This window comes from Polyodon spathula, chromosome 8 (genome assembly GCF_017654505.1).
Source record: "Polyodon spathula isolate WHYD16114869_AA chromosome 8, ASM1765450v1, whole genome shotgun sequence".
Classification (NCBI taxonomy): Eukaryota; Metazoa; Chordata; class Actinopteri; order Acipenseriformes; family Polyodontidae; genus Polyodon; species Polyodon spathula.
The window spans coordinates 30272568-30292501 of NC_054541.1; the positions used below are offsets into that span (position 1 = coordinate 30272568).

General features: G+C 34.8%; 1 protein-coding gene across 4 annotated transcripts in view; it reads right to left on the reverse strand.

Annotated features, from left to right (window-relative positions):
- Window positions 1-19934, reverse strand: part of LOC121319752 (chemokine-like protein TAFA-5) — a 121446-nt gene that overhangs the window by 77137 nt on the left and 24375 nt on the right. The window contains exon 1 of one of the 4 annotated variants that reach the window (XR_005950749.1): window positions 8938-9032. The exons of the other annotated variants lie outside the window; for them this stretch is intronic. The gene's annotated coding sequence lies outside the window, so the exon portion shown is untranslated. Of the gene's footprint in view, window positions 1-8937; window positions 9033-19934 lie in introns of those variants that run through there. 4 annotated transcript variants of the gene reach the window in all.

Here is a 19934-nt window from a genome sequence, read left to right on the forward strand (position 1 = left end):
TTTTCAGATTTCTTTGATTCACTTTTTCAAAAGGAGAAAAGTTCCTGATAGACCTTGAATTATATTACTTACTTAAACTAGAGCAAAAAAAAAGCTCAAAGATAAGGGGACCTGTGATAATGTTGCTTATGCTAATAACAGGCAATACGTGGATTGTGAAGCCTTGGCTAGCACTCATTTAACTACAAAGAAAGTGTCTTGTTGTTTCTGCTCTTTAAGTTGAAGGTACGTTATCCTTATCACAGCATTTTGTCAATCTACAGATCTCGTTATGGACCAGTGAATAGCTGCTATGCCTTTCACTGTGAAGTAGTTATTATGTCCAAACTCAACCTTTCTGGTGTTTTGAATCTTCTCCTACTTTGCAGTAAATATTATGCATATCTAAGGTTTACCTTGATAGCTAGGGCTAACCAAAATGCCAAATAGAATGAAATTTAAATTGCTTTCTTAGACATAATAATTTCTATGCATTTTATCATTTCAAAAATCTTTATGGTATGACAAATAATGAAACCCTGAAACAAATTAAGTTTCATACATGTATTATATACCACACTTCTATAGCCAATTTGCCATATCTTCATCTCTATATATGAACTGGAAGTCTGTCTGTGGTGGTACAACATTTTCAGTATGTCATGAACAATGGAATGTGTCCATTAATATGAATAATGAGATTATAAAATAGATATTGGTTTAATCTAAGATTATTTTATCTTACTGTATGACAAGTTGGCCTCATTCTTCTATTACATAAAGGATGCAATTATTAAGGGCATGTAATTTATTCAAGGATGAGGGAATGGAAGAATATGACATCCCCTGCCTTAAGATATTCATTACATGCCAATTTAGTTTTTCTATTTTATTCTCTTTCAATTTAATGAAAAAAAATAAAAAAAAAAAAAAAAAAAAAAAAAAACTTGATGTGTCTGAGCCAGTGACAATGTATTGGCTTTGTTGAGTTCCGGAATACAGTTACAAATTCCCAGCATATAATGAATGTTGTCCAGTGCTATCAGCATGTATTACCCTGGATATAATGGATTATTATACCAACTTCAATTTTAATAACATTCCAAAAACTTTAAACAAAACTAGGAGGGCTGAGTGATGTCCTAATTTCACTGCTAAAATGTATCACTTTAGCTTTATAGGAAGAAACAGGAGTCATAGTAATTGTGCTATAACTGGCTGTGGCAAAATGATTTGCAATGCGTAGGGCCAGGAGTGATTATTTATAATCCAAAGTCACTTGACAATTGTAAATAATAATGAATGGTAGTACACAAGTATTACACAGTATAACCCAGGGGGTTCAGTCCCAAAATAATAAACACAGTATAAACACAAAACACAACACCATCACAAGTCCAAAGCAAGTGCTAACGTGCAATTGGCGAAATAAAATTTATTAGGTGAACAATAGTGCAGTGTTGTCCAAGTTTGTGCTGGCCTTTAGCGACAGCTCTTGGTACATGTTTACCTGTTTAACAATAATAAACAAGCAATAATTAGACACAACAAAAACAAACAAACACTCACGGTATAATTCACAGTCCTTTGGGTACATCCGTAACCATAACAAAGGAACAGAACGCTCGGCCACATCCCCTTAAGTACCATCAGTCACACCCCCTTAGTTAATGAGTGCAATCGCTTTCTCCAATCCGCGATTACATCGCTTCCCATCTGGGACGATGACTTGGTGTACTATGGCTCTGCCCCCTTTTCCAGATGGCCAACTTCCAACTTTCCCTGCAATTATTTATCAGACCACCTAGTCCAGGGCACACTGTTCCTTTTCCACAGCGCCCTCACAGGTCAGGAGGGAGATTTATAACCAAGGTCTCTGAGATTGGGACCAATTTGAATGACCCATGTACAGTATACACAACTGGAAAAGTAAAGTTTATAGACCTGACTCCTAATATGTTAAGATGGTAATGGATTCTTATATACACAAGAACTAGCACACTATTCTCACCAGGAACTTTTGACAGCGTGGTGGTGGAAGGAGTGGAGGCAAAAAAAACAGAGATCCTCGCAACCCCCTGCAGGCAAGTCAGGACAAGTCATGCACATGCTTACGCTTTGTGGAAGTAGTTGTCAGCATAATAGATCTATGGTTAGCAGTAGGCAGATTAAGAAAAGCTTTTTAGCTTGATAATGTAATATATGCATGCCACAAACTTTGTGTTTGGCGGGAGGACAGAGACTCTAATTTGAAACAGTCAGCGGATGGCGCTGCTTGTAAAAAAAAAAAAAAAAAAAAACAACACATAGCATCCAAACGGAAAAAACATTTATAAAACAAATTGTACAGATCAATTTCCGAAAGATGTAGCCCAAGGAATACCAGCCACCCATGCACGCAACTAAAATATGACCATGATACTAGTCACAGGGACATGAAGCAGTCATGGTTTCAAACATCGTTCCGAAAAAACATTTTCACATACAGCAACCTAGAAACACGCAGCTTCAAGATCACAGCTAAGATTTTATTTTTTTAAACACAGTAGTGGCTGTACAATCCTACTAATATTACTAATCACATTAGTACAATCTTGTGTAACTAGAGCTGCGGTTGGTCAGGGAGGCATTAATATTAACATACACTAATAGCACTGCCTACTGGAACTGTTTTGCTTTACCATTCTGTAGTGGAAAGAAAACCGCACCACAGTCAAAATAACGTAAAGGATTATGCAGTACATGAATATCTCAGCAAGCCTATTCAGAATGTAGGAAATCTGTAATGATGTTTTTTCACATGGGATTAAGTTTGGCATTTATTAAATGGAATCAGAGTTGTAGTGCAATTTAAATATCATATTTATGTGTATTGTAAATGGTAGGGTCTGGCATTTAAATATGTGCATGCGTTCAGATAAAACACATGTCTTTTTGCCTTGCTGAAATAGTCTGTTAATAACTTGTTTATAGTATTGTTAAGTGGCTAAAGTTTTTCCAGTGTGCTAAAAAAGGTTAAGTTACTTTAGCCAAAGTGACTAACTAAATGAAAATTTTAGAGGGACAGTAGTTATGGTATAATAATAAAGATCTGCAACGATGTTGATTGTTAGAGCTGTGTATCAGGGGCGCACCCAGGATCTAGACTCATCCGTCAACTCATCCGTCAGGAATGTGCTAATAAAGTTCAGTGAAATTCAATCTCGTCTCCGTGTCGCATACATTACACGTACCAAACTAAAGAACATGCTGTCACAACCAACCCATTGAAGAGTACTGAGAGCCAAAACAAGTATTTTAAGTAAACCAATTTCTCACATAAAGGAATAATCAACCATGTTTTACAGGATTACTATTCTTTTTTGGCCATTAAGCAAACTGAAAACACTGCATAGCGGCCTGATTACAATGTCATTTTTCCAGGTAACAACGAAACTGCCTGTTACACTCAACAGCACTGGTGAGAACCCTGACTATGTGTAGCTCATTTCCCAAGTATGGATACACCTGTACTGAAAAAATACAACCATTCAGTTCAGCTTTGTCACAATTCCATCTGAGGGGGTTTATTAAAGCTGCTTCAGTAATTTCTTCATGACTGAATTCACACCAATATTCTCTTGAGTTACCTAAATGAATTATACATGTACCAGAGTTTAAATTTGTGTTTTTGGCAGACTGCAGCTTTTTTGTGACTAATAAAAAGTCTGACAATGTTTGGTTTCAATTATGCAACAATGTGCTTACCCCATTTAAAAAAAAAAAAAAAAAAAAAACAGGCTGGAACAACTGTAAAGTTAGAGAGAGTTACATGTATTGCACTATACCCTCCAAGTATAAGTAGTCTCCACATATGGGAACAACCTCCTTAGAGAACACTGGCTTAGGAATCAACCTTGTGGTGAAACGCGATTTGTTGAAAAACTGATACAGCACTGTTTTCTAACCCTGATAACTCCTCATCAAACTCAAATGGTTTATTCGATCATTTCAGAACTGACTTGTCATCGCAACAGTAACCTAGAGCTGCTGCTACATTTAACATGCATAGGGGTGCTGTGTTAATAACCAGTGTGTTAAAATTAATTATCATATTCATAATTACTGTTAGAGCCGCTGCTTCATTTTTATAGTATGTACAGGTGTTTTGTTCATTTAGTTTCTCAGTTAGTTTATTAATGTTAGTTTGTCAGTTAGTTTATTATTATAGTTTATCAACATAGCTTGCTTATTACTTTTCTCTTATTTATTCTGTTGGTGCACGTGCATCATGATATAAGTAATAAATACATTTGTATTTATTGATTCATATTGTGATCGGCCTTGGCATATTGGAGAACACTTTGGCTAAGAGAACACCTCACCAGAGACAACTGTAGTAGGACGTAGGGTGACCTACAGTACATTCACTGTGAAGTATACTGACCTACAGTACATTCACTGTGAAGTATACTGAAGAACTGTTTACAGTATACACTACTGCCAATATGAAGTCTGCGTCGAGGTCTCAAATGCTTTCTGAGATATGGGTTGCTTAAAGTACAGCAACAGACCTGGTGGCGGCACATTTATTAAACATATATCTACCCTATCTGAATTATCAGTTGCAATTACTTTCAAACATATTTGTGTAATGTATAATCTTTACCCAATAACTTCCATTGCTTACTAAATCTATATATTGATAAACTATGGCTTTTTACAGGAAACGATCCACTTGACCCTGTCATAGCACAGAAGCGACTTGTTAATGTGCTACACTAAAATTGTGCCAGTAGGCTTCTGCCACTGCTAATTCCTCACTCAGCAAAGTATAACATGAACTTCATGTTAATACAAAATGGGCCATATTTTCAAAGCTTTTCCTCCATTCTTTAACTCCTATTTTTTTAAAGAGATAAATCCATCTTAATGTTACAAAATGAGAAACAAACACCTTGAGAGTGGAGAACTTGAGTTATATATTTCTTATCTGTTTGGTTCCAATTAACATGTATTTTACATCTTCCAGAGAATAGAACTTAAAGACTGGAGTAAATATGTCTAGTAAAAGATGTTTAACTCAAAATCAATTTAGTGTTTAAAAGGAAAGCTATAACTGCAGTCACTATTATAAGACAAGTACTTTTGAACTAAACTACTTTCCATCAATATTCTGATCTTGGACCTAAAGCAAAGGTTTTGTCGACTGAGATACAAGTAGAATCTGGCTTACTGCTTTTATTTAACAAGATGAGCAATACAGATTTTGAGGGTTCAAGTCACTTTCACTAGAAAAATACTAAATGATAGAAGCATGTAAATAAGATTCTGACAATGGACTGTGGAACATGTTTAAGACATCTTAGCCTAATTGTTTTTAGTTAGCAGTTACTTGAAATCTTCAAAAAGTGTGGGCACAAGTCAGATAAAAACACTTTTCAGGTATATTAAAAGTAAGCTCATTTGCATGTCACTACTAAAGAGCATTAAAGTACTTCAAATTAATTATTGTTATGTCACTTAAGCCCAAAGGACTTCAAGTAAAAAGAAAAGTCTAAATCCTTCTACATGGTCTACATGTTCTTCTAAAGAGGCTTTGAATCTGTTCAATGATGTAAAGCTCTCTAGTTAAACATATACACACTGGTAAAGAGATTATCATTAGCAACACACCAACAAGGCTTGTCATTTTTAGGAATATTTGTATTAGGGTTATAATACAAGCACAACGATTCTGTTTGTTTTTTTGTTTTTTTTTCACATTTCTAGTCATTTTAATGTAATAACACAGCTCTAACCACTGTTGCATGTCCAGATGACTTTGTTTAATTATTACACTAGAAAGCATACAATTCTACTAGTATTTAATAGTATTGATTTAAAAACTTTAATTCTGTCACCTATGTTGAGGTCACCTAGGTTCACCTAGGTACAGCTCAATCCCAGTTCTACTCTGACAATGGAGGGGGATGCAGTTCCCATCACAGACAAAGACAACCTCCAGCCTTGCAGGATCCAGGAATTCACAGAATTCCCATGTCAGATAATGAATAGCAATAAACACCCTGACAGTTCAACAGCAGATTTAACTGAAATGTGTAGACAAATAATTTGCTTTTGCCCATCACTTTAATATCATCAGATTGTTTATTGTTTCCAGAATTTCAGGCAATGACAGAAATAAATGAAAACAAACATACTTGATCTAACTCATTTCCATATTATCAATAGGAATCAAACCAATTCACTGCTGCTTGAATAGCTTCATCCTAATTGCCACCAAAACATTTAGGCTTTTCAGCCTTTTCACAAAAAAAGTGTTTTATTTTTTATTTTATTTATTTTTTATGTAACTAAACCCCTGAAAGATTATAGTTATTCCAATGGTTGCTGTTTAAAAACTGAAATATACGTCTATCGCCTTAAAAATAGATAACTGAATGTTAGTGCTTGCATTGAAATATGTATATTATAGAAGGATTAATAAACCTAATTGCAATTGCAAATAATGTATGACTTTTGAGTCTGCAAAACCTAATTACTTGTAGGCTAAAGTTATACTTGATGGATATAAAAATATGTACATACTGCATTATGACGTAATATGTTCTTATAGTAAATCTTTTAAGAGATATATATATATATATATATATATATATATATATATAGAGAGAGAGAGAGAGAGAGAGAGAGAGAGAGAGAGAGAGAGAGAGAGAGAGAGAGAGAGAGAGAGAGAGAGAGAGAGAGACACATACATTTCCATCAACATTTTGTTAAGCATTTGTTATGAAACTGTAACTTGTGGAATATGTTTTCCCAATAACAGTTATTGAAGCTCCACTAAAGATGTGTACTACATCTTTAAAGATTAATAAAATCTAAAATGAACTGACAGTTCCTTCAGCAGTAAATTATCATTGCAGGTGGATGGTCATGTGGATGCACCCAATTCATTAACTGCGTTTTCTTTTTTGACAAATCAGTCTCAGAAAAATAATTCTGTTTGAGAGTTTGTAAACAAAATGTTATTTTTGTTTATATTCCGAGAGAGCCACTTGCTTAACCTTACCCATTGAAATACAAAAATGCTTAGTGATTTTTAGTACTCTAACAAAGTTGTGAAATCCCACTAAATCTTTCTGTCAAATATCAGACAAGCATGGGGCTGCAATTACATATCACAATGCCTCTTTCTTGCTTCACAGCTCAGTCTTCCTTTTCAACACTGAAAGATAGAATAGACTGGGGAAAGGATTAGCCAAGGGATGACCTGCATTTTCACACAAAGGCCCAAGTGTGGAAAAATGGCACCCCACAACACCCATTCTCCGTAAACACCAAAACATAGAAATAAAAATGGCCTATTAAAAAACTTCCCACATCCATGAACAAGTGTTGATTGTGCTCTGTCCTGCTCAGGCTGCCAGTACAGCACTGCCTGACAATTAATTTGAACTTCCCTACAAAATCAAAAGTATTTTTCTTTGGATGTTTTGTTGTTGTTGTTGTTTTTTAAATTATATGACAAAAACATGACAAATTAAAACTGACAAACTAGCAACTATAAAACGTTTAAATTATTTCAGCTCTTACATCAAAACAATAAAATATAATTATTTTATTAAACTAGTCATATGATCTTTCATGCTATTACTTTTTAAAATATGGCCCAACACGTTCATTTTCAAATCAAGGCCTACCAACTGCAGTACTAACTATATTCTTGTAATAATTTAAAATGAAGCATGCATTTAAAGGCTACACTGATGTCAAATGTAGTTTAATGTTATTTTTGCCTTGATTTTTCAAGCAAACTGTCAGCAACAGTTTATAACTGGGAAATGCAATACATAATCTCATTAGAAAAGCAAAACCATTAAATATTATTGCAAGCACCATCACCAACCACATCAATCATGCAGAACAATGCAAGTGTGTGTGTATTGACATGGCTTTTTTTTTTTTTTTTTTTTTTTATAGTGTTTCCGAATTATTTTAAGCCCTTATTTTAAGCTTTAAAATTCGAAATCTTAATGTTGGCATTATTTTTAACCGTTATGACACTGTTGCAAAAACATGAAATGAACTTATAACATGATATATACAATATATATATATATATATATATATATATATATATATATATATATATATATATATATACTATATATATTATATATATATATATATCCCTAGGTCCGTTGAAACCTACACAGGCAATTTGGATGTTGATGCTGCTCTGTTTAGGATAGCTTGTCAGATCATTTCCTTTAGATAATTGTGCTTGAAAGAATAATATAAGTGTTTTAACATTATTATCTTCAGAAATATTGTATTTTCTAACACATGTCAGTTTTGGGGAAATACGTCTATAATAAAATCAAAATGATTACACTTTGACCTCAGTGTTGCCCTTTGGTAGGACTCTAGTGCCATCTATTGAAGAACACCTTGATAAATAAATCGGCCAGGATTTAAAAATAAGATTCTCGGTTACATTTTCACCCACTAAGCTAATCGCAGTTTCACAAGCCACTGCTGATTCGATGTGTTATGCACTCCGTCATTCTGCTTTCCTGAGAAAGTGATGTTTGTTTTTAATTAATTGAAATATTTGATTGATGTTACAGTCGTGCAGAAATAGTATACCAAAATACATCAATTAAGATGGTTTTGTTGTCACCAAAAAAACAGATTGTTAGAGAAACTGCATAGAGTTGTGTTTGTTTGAATAGTGTTCTTACTGTATACTCCTCCCACAAAGAAGTATTTATTCCTAAGGCTATGATTTATTTTAGAAATTGTATAAATATGTGCAGTGCATGACATACATTTTGCTTTGCAACCCTTACCCTGTCGTAACTGCCCTGTTTTTTAAGAACTGTAGCACAATTGGCAAACAAACACATAAACAGAGCCCAAAGCGTTGTACAATACCACTAGCTATGCATAGAAAAACAATTAGATAAGGATTACCTTCTTTAAGGAACTGTGAGTGGATCACAAAAATAACGAAACAGCAGATTGCCACTCCAGCTAAAGCCCACACAGCTTTCAGGAGCTGCATCGTGGTCTGGAACTCAATAAAAAAAAAAAAAATAATAAAAAAAAAAAAAAAAAAAAAAAACAATCAAGTGATTTTCAAATTATTTATGAAGATTCCATTCTTTTCAGAGTTGATCCTTCCCAATAAAAAAGACAAAAAAAGGCCAATTATCTCTATATCCTTTTGTCCGTCTACGAAGTTAAAATGAAAACTAAAAATAAGTGATCCATTAATGTCGTTTATGTTCATCATATGTTGCCGAATATGTGATGAATCTAATAAAAGTCCTGTCCAGTAAAATGTTTTCAGTCTTATTAGGCAGAATTAAAATCTTGAGCTGAAAGTATCTCATCGCATTTCAGTGGTTTTCCGCTGCTTTTCCACCTTCCTTTGTCAGCTTGTTATTGTTTCTTCTTTCTTATTCAATTCACTTAATGAAGCGGCTCACATCAGTTTAAATTCAGAGCTCAGGTAGTTCTTCAATACATACTGCATTACACATCATTAGGGGTGAGAGGAGACTTTTTTTTTTTTTTTTTTTTTTTTTTTTTTTTTCCGCAATGCCCCTCAGCAGCAGTTCTTAAATGAGTTTTGTCTTACTGTTTTCCGCATGGGAATGTCTTTTGAAAAAAAAAACAAAACAAAACAATTGCATTCCTAACATGCTCCAGCTTCAGTCCGGCTTAGTTTCTTGCACATTGCAGTCAATGTGCTCTGCAGCATCTGCTCCATTTTATTAAACGCTTCCTCGGATCTTGTTCTGCTATTGGTATTAATTGGAGACATGACAAAAATGCATATCATGTGGGAATTTCGTGCAGTTATTTTCAGATCAGCGGTTGATCAAATATAAACCTGTTGTTGGAGCTTTTCTAATTTACTCTCCAACTGTAATTAACGCTCAGTTGCTTGCAGGCTGATCTGTCCCTGATCTCTTGCTCTTTGCTAGTTTCCCAGGCTTGCCCGTTATTTAAACGCTGGAGATCCAAGCCTGACTTTCAATCCACTCTCAAGCTGACGTCATGTCACAGAAATGTGTAGCCCTTCCAGCATTCCCGGGCATTCACAACTTGATGCTATTTATCCACTACTGAGTCTATCCAGTGCAACATTGTTTAAAACAATTATACATGAATATATTTAAATATTTTCACATAACAAGCAAAGCATCACAAAAGAAGCCGCCAAATGAGCGGGCTTGTGAGCATTTCAGCCAATAAATACTGCTTAAGTTAATGATAGAGCCACAAACAGTGTTCTCATTCATGTACCGATTAAAATTACAGTATTTTACGGATTAGCTATGATAGTAGTAATCTGTTACTGTTCAAAAACAGGAGCGTAAAAATAAAACATTTGGATCATTTTTGCGTCCTTAGTTAAAGACAGTAGTGTATATGATATATGATTATTTTTACAAACGTTTTGTTTTTTGACAAACGCCTTTCTCAATATTAGAATATATGTTTGCCAAAAACATGCTACTTCATTTGTTTTCATACCGAGTTTGAGTTAAATGGTAAATGTTATGTCTTGTCTCATTTGATACAGTACTCTGTGTGGCTGATATTGAGTGATTTTAGTGAGTGGTGATATTTAGATGGGAAGATACTCATTAATAAAACATAACTAACAGACTCGATGTTGTATGTTTGTGTTTTAAAGAAAACGCAGTTAAAGAAAGGGTTAGTGTATTACTTGCGTATTGTTGCTTATCCTTAAACGTAGTACAATCAATGTTACTAAGAAAACAATTTAACTCTTCTAGACAGAATTGGTAATCTGTAGTGTTAGCCTACGATGTGACCAAGTCCTCTCACCTCTGTACACAGCACATTGTACTTACAGTACAGTACAGTAACAATACAGTTCGTCACCTTGTCAGTTAACAACACTACATGCAGTCATTAGAACGTTACTACAATGAGCCAGTTTACTGCTATTTCCCCTGCAAAACTAAAGCTCTAGCGCCTCCAATGGATTTTCTGATGAATAGCATCTCTAAAGAAATCAATTTAAACAGTTCTGCACAAGAAACATTGAACAATGAAGTTGGTAAAACAAAAATGCTCATTTCCTACCCGTAATATTCCAGAAAAGGGGGATCCGTCAAAGCACACATCAAGGGATATTAACAAATAAACAAAATGACTAATTTACCAAACATTTACCTAAAGCAATTTGTGTAATTATAGCATGCCAATTTGAGTGATCGTCAATAATAACATCCAAGTACTGGGATCGTGGATGAAAGATCAATCCTGTGAATCTGACGAAGGTAGCACAATTCTTAACAAAAGGTTACTATATACTCTGCCTTATTATCGTAGTTGGATGAGGGGGTCGTCATCAGCTTTTTTAATGAATTGATCCCCCTTCAAGACACGTTACATTGTCATGTAATTGTAATAGGAAACCAACCGAATATCAAAAATCCTTCTTCAAATGTTCAAGAATTGTCCCGGTTAATGCATTTTTTTTTTTTTTTTTTTTTATATTATCCAAAATAATGACAATTCATATATTTCGATTTTTGGCCCGAAGCATTTTCTTTAGCCTAAGCTTAATTGAAAGTATCTCACGACTAATGACCAGCACTGGAGCAAAATGCACAACTAAACAACATGCTTGCAAATACTTTCTGTGATTTATAACATACACTCAGATGGTATCCACATCTGTTAGACCAGGTTCACTGTATTTTCATCACATTAACTGAGCAGACGATCTATTAAAACACTGCTGGCATGGCAAAAAATGTGATAGTAAAATATGTACAATAGTTCGATGTTCATAATAATGTATGAATTATCTACATACTGTAAATTAGCAATGACCCGCATACAAAAATCTAAAAGAAAAAAAAAAGTAAACTAGTTTATTATATAAACAAAAATGTGAATGAAAAAGATTTGTTGGTCAGATTCAGGTAACAGCATATACCAGATTACTTAAGTAATTACTTCTTGGTCTTGAAGGTAGGTATCAAAGCAAACAGTTGTTCCCAATTAGGACTTTGAGCGTAGTCTGTTTCATCTCCATTCTGTGATGTTTGTGTAATGTAAGTATGCACAATTAGTTCCATTAATATTGTAATGGGATTGTATTTACACTATTATAAAAACTGAACAATTGTTAAAATTACAAAACAAATGTAACACTATTGAAGTTAAATGAATATTTATCTTACCTTGTGCACAATATAAGCTACTGTTCAGTCACATATTATGGGTGACCCTTTGTCACTCCAGCACCACGCACAAATCGTACGCCTTCTACTGCTTAACATTACCATGTACCAACTACAATGGGGATATCAAGGAAGATTTTTTTTTCTATTAATCAGTTTCCTTCCATCCCTCCAGATCAAAGGCGAGAATTAAATAAAGCATTACAAATCATGTAATAAGAAACATTTTGAATTATACTTCAGGGAAATACGTGTGTTGCAGTATTAATGAAACACAAAAGCCCTAGCCAAAGATGAAGTGTAAGAGTGTACATGTTGCTGTGAAAAGTCCCTGAGACCTTTTCAGACTAACACTAAAAACTGAATTATTATTATTATTATTATTATTATTATTATTATTATTATTATTATTATTATTATTATTATTATTATTATTATTATTATATGCCCATTTTCTGTTATGGCCTTTCCTATTGTAAAATCACTTATCTGATTTGCACACAATGTTGTACAGTAACACAGTTAGATATAAACTTGGTTCCTACTTAATTTTCAAGAAAATCCATAAACAGAAGTAACAGTGCAGATGCTATGATGATACTGGTCTGTGTAAGGAAACGGCTGCAAGATACCTGAATACCATTTTAGGTTAAAGCCCGTTTCCATATCAAAAATTGAATTACAGCTGCCTGTATATCCAATCACTTAAATTGTTTTCTGGTGGCCTATACCTTTATATGACATATCCGAAATAAAATGGTGTTGTTTTGTTTAACTCCTGCAGTGATAAAATATAGTTTAATACATTGCAACACTATTTAAGACTTGTTGAACAGTTTAATGAATACCAAACTTAATTCATATATCACAAATATATCATCTTAACTGTTTTCCACCTTTTTGTCAGACAATAAGCAATATTCTCTGCTAACTTGGCAGCAATCAATGGTCACCAGCCTCTGCATTGCAGATTACTGATTGACGGATAGAGAGGAAGGAAGTGACGAATTGTAGCAATTTGTTTTTTTTCTGACAAGCCTTGAATATGCTGTACTTTATTATTCTTGCCACATACTTTAGTACTAAACAAAAATCTTTCTCCAAAAAAATCTGGGGTTGCCTCATGTAGTGATCAAGTTCAGCCCTCCACGTCTAATACCTTGTTTCTATGGACAGCCAACTCGAGTCGACTTGGGTGTGCTCAAGTTGGTATGAATTCTCCCAGAACTCGAGAAGTGAAAACCGTTAAAATCTCCCAATGTAGCAAATTCCCTGAATTTAATACTAGCCAAAATGTACCATTATATGGTAAGTTCCTGCCCCTACAACATTTTTTATTGACACTTAGTGATGTAATTTCCTCCCAGCCCGACTTTAGACTAGAATTCAGGCCAGCCCGAGGAGTGAAATTGGACCAGAGAATTCGGGGTCCCGTCTAAATTGGGAGCCAACACGAGTACATGGAAAGAGAGGGGTGGGGGTGGGGGTGGCGTCAACTTGAGCACGTACCCGGGTTATGTGGATCATGGAAATGTGATATAAGGCAATGACCTTTTAGCACTGTAAAATCCTATACATTTTTACACATTTTAATTATATAGTGTTGTTGATTGTCATTTTATTTGAGTCAATTACTTTTTAGCCATTTAAAAAAAAGGCTTTATGTCTTATTGCAATATCAGATTTTTATATATATATTATATATATATATATATATATATATATATATATATATATATATATATATATATGTATTATATATATATACTAGTATATATAATCTTGTCTGGGGCCTAATAATGAGGAAAGACTGAGAGGAGAGCACATTATTTAAAAACCTGTAGTTTTAATTTGTTTTAAAGCAGTTGTATCTTACCCGTAATTTATTCTGTTTGGGCAGATACAGAAGAAACAATACAATTTATAATGATGAGAACTGTTTGAAAGGAGTTTTTTTTTTTTTTTTTTTTTTTTGGTGTATGGCAGGTCTGAATAAAAAAGTGTTTAACATACAGTTGGAAATAATTGGACTCAATTGTTGTACTGTTATCCATTCTAGGGCACTCAACTGAGTTAATGGTAGCTTTACAAATATTTATTAAGCCTTAATTCCCATACGGAACAAATATATATTTTAATATATAATAAGAAATGTTTGATACTTATATTTTCACAACATCATTCTTGAATTAAATGGAATATAATAAAAAATATTATCAAGATATTTTATCTTTTAAAATGAGAAAAAATGCAATATGTACACATTTGAAATATTACATTTAATATACAGTAGATACTTTTGTATATCATATAATACAAAACAAACAATATTGTAGACAAGCAGGGCACTATAAAATCACCTTTATGGATTAACAAAAGAAGCAACTCAGCTTATTTGCCAGATATTGCTAAAAGCAGTGACTCACCACTCACTAACACAAAAATATGCACACAGGAAACTCCCCACTCTTACGGACGCACACACCTCTTGGCAAGATTTTTGCCTGTTAATAACAAATCACTGAAATACTCCCAAATTAACCATAAACATGTAAAACAATAACAAACAATTATTACAAAAACAGTAATCAAATATTTACAATAAATCAACAAATAATCAGTTTCCACACACAAACAATCCTAACCCCCAGCGTCCTTTGCAAGCAACGGATTTACATGAGTCTGCTCCGGCAATATCCATATATGACAAATACATAAAACGTGCAAGATGGGCTAAATTACCTCCTCTCATTTGTAACCTTTCTTATGCTCGTTTGTTCTAATACTTTGTATAATAAATATGTTGATAAATATTAAATTAAAAAGGTAAATACATGTTTCAATACAATTAAATATATAATTGATGTACTGTATGGTATACAGTATATATTTAGTTAATGTTTAATCACTGTCTAAGGTCAACATCACATATTAGCATCATTATATATGTAAGGGAAACTTATCAATACATTCTTAATGTATTTTTATTCAGGTACCAAAATATTTACACCAATTTGTTGCTAAATATATATATTTGTTGCTAAACCTTAATTAGCCCACACCTGTAGCCTGTGACAGTGTCGACCCAAGGGACTTTTTCAGCCTGAAAAAAGAAACAAGGACCAGGGGTCACAAATGGAGTTTAGAAAAAGGGGCATTCAGAACAGAAAATAGGAGACACTTTTTTACACAGAGAATTGTGAGGGTCTGGAATCAACTCCCCAGTAATGTTGTTGAAGCTGACACCCTGGGATCCTTCAAGAAGCTGCTTGATGAGATTTTGGGATCAATAAGCTACTAACAACCAAACGAGCAAGATGGGCCGAATGGCCTCCTCTCGTTTGTAAACTTTCTTATGTTCTTATGTTCTAATCCTGGCTGGTAAAAGAAAGCATGTACCACCAGTCTGGTGGGTTGTTTGTTTTTTTTCTGTCCTGAGAGCATCCTGGGTTTATCTATAGAAGAGCCAGAATGGAATAACTGGAATCCGTGTTGGATAACTCTGTGGTTATTTGAGTCAACGATTCCCTGTTCTCTACAGGGGCTACAAGGAACGGTCTGTCTGCTGCTGGGACTAACAAAGGCCTGGACTGCTGAACAAGGGTAGGAGAAGGGTTCCTAAAGAAGCCAAGTAAGCTAGAACAACCCCAACTCCCAAGTGGAATTACTTATTCACCAACTGGATGTGGTTATCGGTCCAGTTGGTTTGCATCAGCATTATTTTGGTTGTTTTGTTTGAAATCTTGTTTGAACTGATTCAGTATAAGAGCGAGCCTTATTGAATGTCTTGTGAATTTTAATTTAAAAAATGGCTTCATTTTGCAAACCATTGTCTGTTTTCTCTGTGTGCCTCCAACTGCTCACTAATATATATATATATATATCTCTCTCGTATGGGTTACAAAAGTTGAGTGCAACTGTTTTGTCATTTGTGCTTAAATATGATATGCAACCAAATAGTATTAATAATGTTAATAATAAATTAGTATCAGGTACCAAATACCAAATGGCAATGTCTGCAATTTTCTTCTGAAAGGAAATAAATATCTAAACAATGTAGTTGCCAGTAGGAGTAGATTGTTCTAAAATGTGTTACAGAATACAGTGCTCTCTCACTATAAGGCTCTCGGTTATAATGCTCATACAGCATGTCCCCCAATTCCCTATACCAGTGATTCATGCAATATTTCTACAGTAAATACAGTACTGGTGTTCAAACTATAAACAACTTATCAGTCTAACTTCTGTTTCTGTCTCTCTCTTTTGATACAGTATCTGAACTGAAGAAAAGTTGCACTGGCACTTTATAACACAAACAACTTATTCAGCACTCATTTTATACCTAAATAAATATTAGGCCTATTACATGGTTCTTTCCTAATGTATTTACTTTTTTGCTGCAAGATGCGGCTGCGGCGTTCTCCGGGAGACTAGACGCTTCAGCCCCGCTTCAGCCCCGCTTCAGCCCCGCTTCAGCCCCGCTCCAGTTGCCGAACCTGGGACGAGCCCATTCCCTCTTCCCCTCTCTCGACCCACTCTCCTTCTTGCACTTGGTTTACTTATCTGTTGCTTCGAACTGAACCGACCACTGTTTAGCCAGACTATTTATAGTTTAAAAATGTGTAATTAAAATGATCCATGAGTGGGAATGCGTGGCAAAGTGGGTAAGAGTGTGCAGGTGAAGGCAATGCAGCGAAAGCAGAAGAAACAGACAGACGACGATATCCAGGTGCAAGGGTGTTTATTGTTTAGTAATTGTCCAGAGCCTGACGGTAAACAATGAAGTCAAGTGATACAGCGGCATGTATCACTTTATCTGTAATCCCACACGTAACACAAAACACATACACAGTTCCTTTAGTGAGTGAATTAGTGCTTGTGGTGTGAAATACAGTTCTTTGTGACAACAAGTGAAGTGTTGGTGTCCAGGTTTGATGCTGGCCTTCGGCTACAGCTGACACACCAAACAGACCAAACAAACACAATACTTGAATTTTCTTATAACAGGGTTCTCCTTCTATGTTATTCTAACCATTTACAAAGGAACAAATCACTTTTACTTCATCTCCTATTTATACATTCCCTCATGACCCCTTGGTTAACAAGAGCATCTGCTCCTCCAATCCGCGAATGCCACGCAGTTTGCAGTCCAGGTCATTGAGCTCAGGTACCGTACCTTCGCCACTTTTCTAGATGGCCGACTTCCACCTAACCCTGGGAAGAAACTGTAATGCCATTTAGTCCAGGGTACTCTGTTCCCTTTACACAGCACCCTCGCAGGTCAAGAGGGAGATCTAACATCAAGAATTATTTGATCTCTGCAACAGAATGTTACCTATTTTTTTTAAATTATATTCTTGGTGCTTCACTATATGTGCATTATAGAGAGGAAGTTATTCTATTTTGTATTTCAGTCAGGTGTGTGTTATGTGTCCCGTGGTGCCCCCCACCCCTCCCCCGTTTATAATGCTCTTCATTTACAACGCTCATATTGTGTGTTCCCCGAGACCTGTGATATAGCGAGGGAGCACTGTATTTATATATCTTTCAGAAAAAAAAAAAAACAGGGGAAAACTTTGCACAGCAGGTGTATGTCTTGCCATGTACTGTCTTTAAACAAGGGATGCCTTTCAATAACTTCTATGCAAGTATAATAAACCCCCCACTGCAGCAGAATTCTCTAAGCAATTTTAACAACAATCTTGTTCCTGGGGGGGGAGGGGGGGGGGATAATGTTTGTAACCGTCACATTCAATATTTTATTTTCTGCCGCTCACAGTGCTACTGTCAATTGGACAAGTTGATGTGCTGTTGCAGGGATAGTCTGGACAGCACTAGCATTTAATTTGCTTGTTTCGTTGTTGCTCAGGATTCTACTTCTGTGCAGATGGGTCTGCCACTCCTGTTGCACATTTGTAAATTGAGAGTAAGTAGGCATCTCTGCACAGAAACACAGAGACAAACTAACACTTGAGTGCACATAATGCTATATTTTTTGTAACCCTGACAATTTCTTAAAAATGTAGTCTAATTTTTTTACATATTAAAACTACTATACTCTTCATGGTCTTAATCCAACAAGTTTTAAATCGAAACCTCCCACAATAAGCTTCCTCGGCTGCACTATTGAGGTGCAATCAGTTATAATGTGGGACATGATTAATGAAGGGATTCAACTGTTGAAGCACCACATTCTGAATTTTAAGGTTCTTAAATTCATGGATTTGAATTAAAACTGCTTATTAAACAAAAATATGAACAATGTAAGTACTAGCTTTTGCAGTATCTATTATGACTTACAAAGGTTAAGTGGGTGTTTGTGGGATTTAATCTCAGGAGAGCTGACAAAGCATAGACAAAGATCTGAAGCTAGGGTAGCCTGGTCCACTGAACATCAGCCTGCGATGCTGTATTTTCATGTTGCATGGGAACATTTGTTCATTAAATATGAACGAATGTTATATATTGTTCATGGTCACATATTGTACAAGTTACAGTGGTACTTTTTTGGGGGGAGGGGGGTGGAGGTCTTGGGGTCTTTTATAGGGAGTATTTAACAGGTTGAAGTGCACAGCCTTTATCATCTTGGGAAAACTTTAGCAATCATAAGGGCAAAGTCAGGCACTTATTGCATATTGAATGTGATGTTTTTTTTTTTTTTGAATAAAAAAAACTCCCTACAGTTGTGCCCCAGTTTACTGTGTCACTCTTCTTATTCAAATCTTATTAACAAACTGAACCTAAGCCATTCTTAGAGCACTTGTTTTAATAGATAGTTAAGTGAATTATTGTTATATTTGTTGCTTTAATGTACATCTAGCGTAGGTGTGTTGACACTCCAAGTGCCCTGAAATCTCACTGGAATAAATTAGCACATGTATACATACGAATGAGTCTGCATCTTATGCACAACTTGCAATATCACCTCAGATTAACTGCTTTCTAAGTAACATACTCACCTTGGTGAAATGACCTTTAATGAACCTGCCCTGACCAAAATTATTTTGCATGGTATAAGGACTACTTATGGAGACAGGCACTTAGAGAAATTTAAGAGGATAATGAAACCTGGTCAGTAGAATATGCTAAATAAACAGTATTTCAATGATAGTCCAGTCACATATTCGATGTCCATTTTTTCCTGTTAATTCTCTCAAATCATTTTTCACAAGTCTGTGTTAAGATGCACCATCACCTACTTCTATAAAGACAGGTTTGCAAGTATGGTAATACAACGGATAAGGGTGTGTGCCAAGAAATAAATGATATGAGTGGTTCTGTTGATCCCTTATTATTATTATTATTATTATTATTATTATTATTATTATTATTATTATTATTATTATTATTATTATTATTATTATATCTGTTTTTAAAAGTCTGTGAGCATGTCTGGAACATTCTAACTGCCTAGAACTGAACAGACTTCCTCTTTCCATTCAAACCATGTGACAAACTGACTTTTCAGCTTGGGTGATCCCACCTACTCTTTCACTCACTCACTATATATAAGTGAAGTAGGTTGGGTCAGCAGAGTTGAAAGGTCACATTGGCTCGGTTTACATGCAATTTTGTTATTACTCTTTTGGGCAATTTCAGATTACATGTAGTTTAGGAAGAGAAATTATCCTTCAAAATTCAAATGACCTAATTAATATTAGAAAATTGATCAGAGATTTCCTTTAACCTGATTGGGAAATATGAGCTCCCTAATCTCTGGTAAAGGACCTTGAATCT